The sequence below is a fragment of the Saccoglossus kowalevskii genome, chromosome 9, assembly GCF_978046115.1.
Source record: "Saccoglossus kowalevskii chromosome 9, keSacKowa6.1, whole genome shotgun sequence".
In the NCBI taxonomy this organism is placed as follows: Eukaryota; Metazoa; Hemichordata; class Enteropneusta; family Harrimaniidae; genus Saccoglossus; species Saccoglossus kowalevskii.
Window position 1 is genome coordinate 36,460,883 of NC_140649.1, and position 8,273 is coordinate 36,469,155.

The following is an 8,273-nucleotide window of genomic DNA, read 5'->3' on the forward strand; positions in this document are numbered from 1 at the left end:
AAGTCGAATAGAAAATTGCAGAAATGGAAGCCGCAGATATAATCGAAAAGGTTGACGAAGCAACACCATGGATATTGCCAATTGTTGTCGTTCATAAACCAAAGAATCCAGACGATATACGGATATGTATTTACATGAGACGCGTAAACAAAGCCGTCAAACGCGATCGACACATTATGCCGACGACTGATGAAATCATTCAAGATCTGAACAACTCCACAGTGTTTTCCAAACTTGATCTGAATCAAGGTTATCATCAACTCGAGGTACATTACTACGTTTAGTACACACGTTGGTTTACACCGTTATAAGCGACTCATTTTTGAATATCATCGGCATCAGAAATATTCCAAAACGCGATTAGACAAGCAATCGAAGGTATACCAGGCGCAAAGAACATTAGCGATGATATACTCATACACGGAAAAATGCAGGAAGACCATCAAAACAGTCTGAGAGCTGTATTCCAACGACTACGCGAAAAAAAATATATTCTAAACAAACGAAAATGTGAATTCAACAAATCAAATCTCATATTCTACGGTTATCGATTCTCAGCGGAAGGAATGTCACCTGACCCAGAGAATGTCGCGACTGTCAAGAATGCCGAAGCCCCAACAAACGCAACTGAGGTAAGAAGTTTACTCGGTATGGTAATAAATTTCTCACGATTCATACCCGACCTAGCGACTATTACACAACCACTTCGACTATTAACCGTAAAACACGCGGTATGAGAATGGTCGAGCACTCATCGCAATGCGCTTGACACGATCAAAGATTGTGTAGAATTGTATAGAAGAGATTCAGGTGGATAGAGATAACGGAGGCGGGATAACAGTGGCTTGAGGAAGTAACGAGGTGTATTACACTAACATAAAACAGCATCTGACAAGTACAAGGACAATTTCTCAATTTATAGGGGAATGGTACATTCTTGAATTTAGGCGGGAAGAGGATATATTACATGTTTGTAATAGGTCAATAAGGAAGGAATTTGATTGGCTAAAATATATGCGTTGTGATAGGCTGAATCTTTCGTATGTAGAATCCAAAAGTTACATTAAGCTCGTGGGGCTTATAATGATTCCCGATAAAGATCGATTAACATGCGACCCCCCCCCCCACTCAGGATCCATAGGGGGCCGCATGCGCGTTCCCATTTTCTCGGGAAAGGGGGTACTTTTTGACGATCTGTCTCGGGAACATTTTCCCGAGAAAATCGTAGAAAAGGGGGTATTTTGTGCTTGTTTTCCCGAGATTCTCAAAATAGGGGTGTATTTCAAAACACTTCCCGAGATATACAAAAAAGGGGAGTTTAAAAGGAGTTCTAGACTGAAAAGTTCCCTAGATAGGGGGTGAAATTCATCGGAAAAGCCCGTGAAAGGGGGGGGGTTAAATTTTCTTCTTTTCCCTGGATAGGGGGGTCACAAAAAATGAGGGAACAAGCATAGGCCCCCCTAAATATAGGGAGTGGGGGGGCATGCGATTCATTCATGGCATACTTTGATCGGAATGAATACACTGAAATCGTAGTAGACGCAAGCCCTCTTGGTCTAGGAGCAGTGCTCACTCAGATAAATGGTGATGAAGACGCACCACGAGTTCTGAGTTACGCGAACAGATCACTTACTCCAGTCCAACATAGATATTCTCAGTCAGAACGCGAGGCTTTAGCTGGTGTATGGGCTTGTGAGCATTATCATTTATAACTATATGGCAAACCTGTAACCATAGTAACTGATCACAAACCGCTAGAACGTCTCTACAACAATCGAAATGTAATGGGCTCTCCGGCTACAAGACTATTTATTTAAGATCGTATATAGGCTGGGAAAAGAAAGAGAAACACTAACACTGGTGTCAACTCAAGATCTAATTTTACGCGGATCACGAATTATCATTCCGAAATCGTTACAAGAGCGGACAGTTAGTCTTGCCCACGAAGGACACCAGGGTGCAGACAAAACGAAAAGATTACTGAGAGAAAAAGTTTATTTTCCCAACATTGACAAGCTTGTGAAAAATCAAATCAAAACCTACTTAGCCTGTCAAGCCGCCACACCACAGAATAAGCGCGAACCGTTACAAATGACGTCACTTCCTGACTACGCATGACAACACGTGTCGATGGACTTCAGTGGGCCGTTCCCCAGCGGAGATTATTTACTCGTGATAACAGATAACTATTCCAGATTTTTTGTTGTTAAAATAATACGATCTACTTCAACGCGAATCGTAATTCCGATACTCGACAAAGTATTCTCGGAATACGGTATCCCTGAAATCGCAACATCGGACAATGGACCGCCGTTCCAGTGCCACGATTTTAGAGACTTCGCTAGATAATTAAAAACTGTAAAGTTACTCCCCTATGGCCACAGGCAAACAGAGAATCGGAACGAATGATGAGAACGCTAGGAAAAGCCATCCGCACAGCGCAAGTTGAAGGAAAGTCTTGGAAACACGAAATGTACATATTTCTGAGAAATTATTGTGCGACACCACACAGCACTACTGGTGTATGCCCAGCTACAGAGGTATTTCAACGTCCAATAAACATAAAATTGCCGACTTTCAATACTACTAAGAAGCGGCGAAAAATAGAACTTCGGGATAACGCTGCAAAACACGCAGATAAGAGCCGAAATACAAAAAAAGGAGAGGAAAACTGGAAACATATACATGTATGAACAATTATGTGAATATGGTGTTGTGTGTTATAGGAAGTAGGTGATGTCTTACGTCTTTTGGTTATGTCATTTGAATCAAGAGGGTTAAAGTACTTGATCGGAAAGAATGATTATATTTGTTCTTTGGCAGTGAATGGCTTATTTGTACTTGACTGTGACCCACCCACCACTCGATTGTAATTTGGCCAGCTGCTATTAGACATCACTCAGCATGACTAGTTGGAAGACAACCATGTAAAAATAGTGTGAATAGATTAACGTCTGTAATGAACAAGGAAAAAATAAAGTTTTTATTTTTTATCTTAACCATCAATATACAACAAGTTTACAAAAAAATTCGAGTAAGAATAAAGTAAAAAGTTGAACCAATAGGAGATATAGGCGATGGTTGAATTATCTTGCCTGGAAGAAAATAAAAAAAACAAGTGGTAAGGATTATATATTGTAATGAATGATTTGAGTAAGGTGTTGAGTAGAGGAATGTTCAATAGGAAGAACATTGTTGAAATGCTTTGGATATGATTGGACTTTCCATAAATTAAATCCTGAGGCATATTGTAAATAACTAGTGAGAGGATGCTGAAAGCACTACCATGCATTCAAGCATCCTCTCAATAAAAACACAGGTTATGCACATTATAATGAGGTAAATTAGTGTTGTAAACGGAGTGTCATGATTAAATCTGGTATGATGTGCATGGAACGACTCATGGTGCAAAAGCAGATAAGTGTCGACGGAAGACCCAAATGATAGGTATCACCACCGACCAATTTGGTAGTAGTCATATTGTCGAAAATACTGTATCTTGTTGTTTTCAATAAGTATATGTGTAGCAACAATAAACTGTACGAAACCAGTAGTTAACTGTTTACAAGACAGTATTATAGACCCATATCATGCAAAGTTACAGGGTGTTGTACAAATATACCTCCTTACTTTTAGGCTATTGTATGTTCATCCAACTGTCCATTCAGAATGAATAAGAAATAAAGTAGGTGCAAAGAGAACCAACCAACCACGAGTTGAGTTTTGGAACAATGCAGACTCTAGATACTGAAATGCGAAACGTGTTGAACTTTTATTAAGATACAGAGAGATGTAATGTTGTTATCTGATATTTAAACATCGTATCTGTTCTTGCCATCTGACGCATGAATCATGGTCATTGCTATAAATAAATCGCTTGCACTTCAGTATTGAACCGGGTTGTATCCAGAGTTAGCCGAACCAGCGCAATACAAACGTGACCTTGATAATAGGATTGTGTTCAAATAATAGAAGCTGACATTTTTGGACTAACATTATGTAATTGAAATACAAAATATAAGTATTAGAGGGATTACAAAATAGGCTATAGTTAATATGGGCAGATGATTTGCTGGAGCTGTTGGTAAATTTATGTAATTGATTTTGCTGTGACAATGTATACATGTATGAACAATTATGTGAATATGGTGTTGTGTGTTATAGGAAGTAGGTGATGTCTTACGTCTTTTGGTTATGTCATTTGAATCAAGAGGGTTAAAGTACTTGATCGGAAAGAATGATTATATTTGTTCTTTGGCAGTGAATGGCTTATTTGTACTTGACTGTGACCCACCCACCACTCGATTGTAATTTGCCAGCTGCTATTAGACATCACTCAGCATGACTAGTTGGAAGACAACCATGTAAAAATAGTGTGAATAGAATAAACGTCTGTAATGAACAAGGAAAAAATAAAGTTTTTATTTTTTATCTTAACCATCAATATACAACAAGTTTACAAAAAAATTCGAGTAAGAATAAAGTAAAAAGTTGAACCAATAGGAGATATAGGTGATGGTTGAATTATCTTGCCTGGAAGAAAATAAAAAAAACAAGTGGTAAGGATTATATATTGTAATGAATGACTTGAGTAAGGTGTTGAGTAAAGGAATGTTCAATAGGAAGAACATTGTTGAAATGCTTTGGATATGATTGGACTTTCCATAAATTAAATCCTGAGGCATATTGTAAATAACTAGTGAGAGGATTCTGAAAGCACTACCATGCATTCAAGCATCCTCTCAATAAAAACACAGGTTATGCACATTATAATGAGGTAAATTAGTGTTGTAAACGGAGTGTCATGATTAAATCTGGTATGATGTGCATGGAACGACTCATGGTGCAAAAGCAGATAAGTGTCGACGGAAGACCCAAATGATAGGTATCACCACCGACCAATTTGGTAGTAGTCATATTGTCGAAAATACTGTATCTTGTTGTTTTCAATAAGTATATGTGCAGCAACAATAAACTGTACGAAACCAGTAGTTAACTGTTTACAAGACAGTATTATAGACCCATATCATGCAAAGTTACAGGGTGTTGTACAAATATACCCCCTTACTTTTAGGCTATTGTATGTTCATCCAACTGTCCATTCAGAATGAATAAGAAATAAAGTAGGTGCAAAGAGACTATATGAAATGTAATTGTACTTCATAGAGTTATCAATGATGATATCAATTCCATCAGACTGATAGAACCGGTAAAAGTAATGAATTTATTGCATGGCAATGGTAATGTGTCATCTGACATATAACCGGAGTGAATTGACCATGTACAAAAACAGCATTGTTGATTTACATAAGACAGCCCACACACATGCTATAAGGAGTAAACTTCTTGTATCACCAATGACAGGGCTGTAAATAAGTCAACATCAAACCAGAAACATAGAATGTAAATGCATGGACCTGTTTGTACAGAATCTCAGTTCATCCCTGATTATTTATGTGGATCATGTTAAAAAGATCTCAAACCATTATGAGGCCAATGAAAAACAAATTTTGTGTTTCCAGTATTAAAGTAAAAACTATTGGGTAGTTAGGTAGATATTTTATTATTTTAGATTTATTTTTTCCCCAACATGTTCAGTCTATATCAAATACAATCATTTTAAACAATTTTTAATGATATTACTATCAAATTTTGTTTATTTTAGAATAAGGTAACTCATTTCCATAAAAATAAAATTAATAACAAATGACAACACATGTCATTGTTTAAGGTTGAGGTGAGTGGCATGAACTGTTGATCGGTGGCATCATTTCAAAAATGGCAGCTGGCAAGAGAAAAACCTTCACTGATGTACATTTGTATGTAGTGAGCACAAGGAATTGGCCCCTATCAGTTTCTGTCTTTTAAATGACAGTTATGTACATTCCTGCTGTGGCCATTTACCTACAGTAGCAACATCACAAGCATGATAAAAGCCCCCTGATGTACACATTGCAGCTCTTGCTGTTTCTTGCATGTGACAAAAATCCGCCTAAATCACAAGAAACTTGTAGTGAGCCAAACAATGATCATGAAAAAGTAAGAATGAATACAGCCAGCCATGCCAATGTGGTGAATCAAATGCAATTACTTGCATGACTTTCTGCTCAATATTATAGTGTGTGGTAGCCTATGCCGAATAATCAAAATGGTGTGGTCACAAATGATCATGAAGATTATTCATGATCACATACTTCATATACATTATAACATTACATTAATGGGCAAAGACTATAAATCATATCCATGCCCCTAGACATGGCTACATACGAGGTCATCATTTTGCCAATGCCATTCTTGCATGTCATTATTGCTAGTTGCATAGACTAGACTATTAATGTACAAGTATTTACACATATCGGCCTTATTTGGTTTTAGATGCTATTTTATTGAGATGCATCGCGACAACTGTGGCCGTGAAGAACCGGTAGGTTAGGTAATTGTTACTAGTCGCACCGTGCACACACATCATATGAGTTCACAGGCCATAGGCTTAGTAAATCGCTGTCATCATTTATATACGATGCAATATTTATTTTTGGCCATTAGATTCCCTAATTCATGACATCATGTGCCAATAAATCCTGAAAATTGGCTTTGCTAAGCGATGAGTCGTTTAGTACAAAACACTGAATGATCATAGCATGGTGTGCAGAGTTTTAGCACAGGGAGCCCAGGAACTATGATCAACTGTACGCACTCCCTATGAGCGGGGGGGGGGTTATCGGCTAGTATCTAGTGTAAGAAATAGACAAGGGATGAAGGCTCCAGTCAGCTCACATTTTTTAAACTCGAAAAAATAGACGAAAAAAATGAAAAATAAAATCTAAAAAAAATACCAGGTTGAAGAATATTAGTTGCTCCTTCGAATTTCGCCAAAGCCTTACCTACATTTTACCCATATCTGCAGAAAAAATCAAGAAATCTACACAAATTGGCTCCATTTAGGAATTCCTAACGGTTAGTCCGACCGCACGACACCGTTGGAGGCGTGGCCTGTTCAGCATTTGTCAACAACCAATCACAAGACTGGTTACGAACCAGTTGAGCAAGGCTAACCGAGTCGTGACCTCGATGTGGTTCGTAACCATCTTGTGATTGGTTGTTGACAAATGCTGAACAGGCCACGCCTCCAACTGTGCCGTGCGTTCGGGCAAACCGTTAGGAATTCCTAAATGGAGTAAATTTGTGTAGTTTTCTTGATTTATTCTGCAGATATCGGTAAAATGTAGGTAGGGCTTTGGCGAAATTTGAAGAAGCAACTAATATTCTTCAACCTGGTATTTTTTTTATATTTTATTTTTCATTCTTTTCGTCTGTTTTTTCGAGTTTAAAAAATGTGAGCTGGCTGGAGCCTTCATCCCTTGTCTATTTCTTACACTAGATACCAGCCGATACCCCCCCCCCCCCCGCTCATAGAGGACTGCGTATTACAGTTGATTATAGTTCCTGGGCTCCCTGTGGTTTTAGAGGTAAAGCAATTGTTAAGAATATATTAAAATTTGTGGAAAAAGGCAAAGGCTCTTACCTTAGTACAATTTCTGTACGGCGTCCTGGGCTGGCTGGCAAAATAACTACGTCATCGAAAGATGCGTGTACGTGTACTGTAGACAATTTCCATGACGCTGCATTGCAACAACGTCACGATTTCTGGGTATCAATTTTTCTCCGCCTTTTTCAACAAATAATTTACTTTTTTCTCATCGGAAAACGTCGTCAATCTTATTTTATTAGCCTGAACTTTGTCTTGACAGCGTAAATTATACCCAAATAAACGTCTTTGGATGATTTCTGGCACCCAAAATTGATTCTCGACTCAGTCCTAATTGCGCGTATAGGAATGACCTGGTGATCCAAAATTGACCTCGAATGAAAATACTGCCGCCTACGGCGGGTTCCGGGATCATTGCGTCTAGTCTTACTTGCTCCCTATTATCCACGCATTGTTATACGGCGTGACAATACATCACAAACACATCTACACACATGAATTTGTAGTAAGTTTTCTTTATTGAAATACGTATGGTTCAAACTTTAAATTTCTAATCTATATTGGAAAATTGGGGATTATTAACTTCAATGAACACTATTCAACTATTCTTCTGCAACAGCAATAAGATCATTACTTGCAGTATGTCACTAAGCAGTTTAACAAGAATGCTATAAATGGTCAAATATTTCCCGGTCTAGGTAAGACACTAGGGGGCAATATCAGAGCATGGGTCTTAATTAGGAACTCCTGGCAAAGCAACTTCACAAATCGTAAGGACAAA

At 38.1% G+C, this 8,273-nt stretch overlaps 1 long non-coding RNA gene across 1 annotated transcript; it reads right to left on the bottom strand.

Moving 5' to 3' along the window:
* Window positions 1-4,398: 4,398 nt before the first annotated feature.
* Window positions 4,399-7,584, bottom strand: LOC146739181 (uncharacterized). Its single transcript, XR_014930643.1, has 2 exons — window positions 7,529-7,584; window positions 4,399-4,533 (listed from the first exon to the last, which is right to left on the bottom strand). It is a non-coding gene; the product is annotated as an uncharacterized LOC146739181 (long non-coding RNA).
* Window positions 7,585-8,273: the final 689 nt, after the last annotated feature.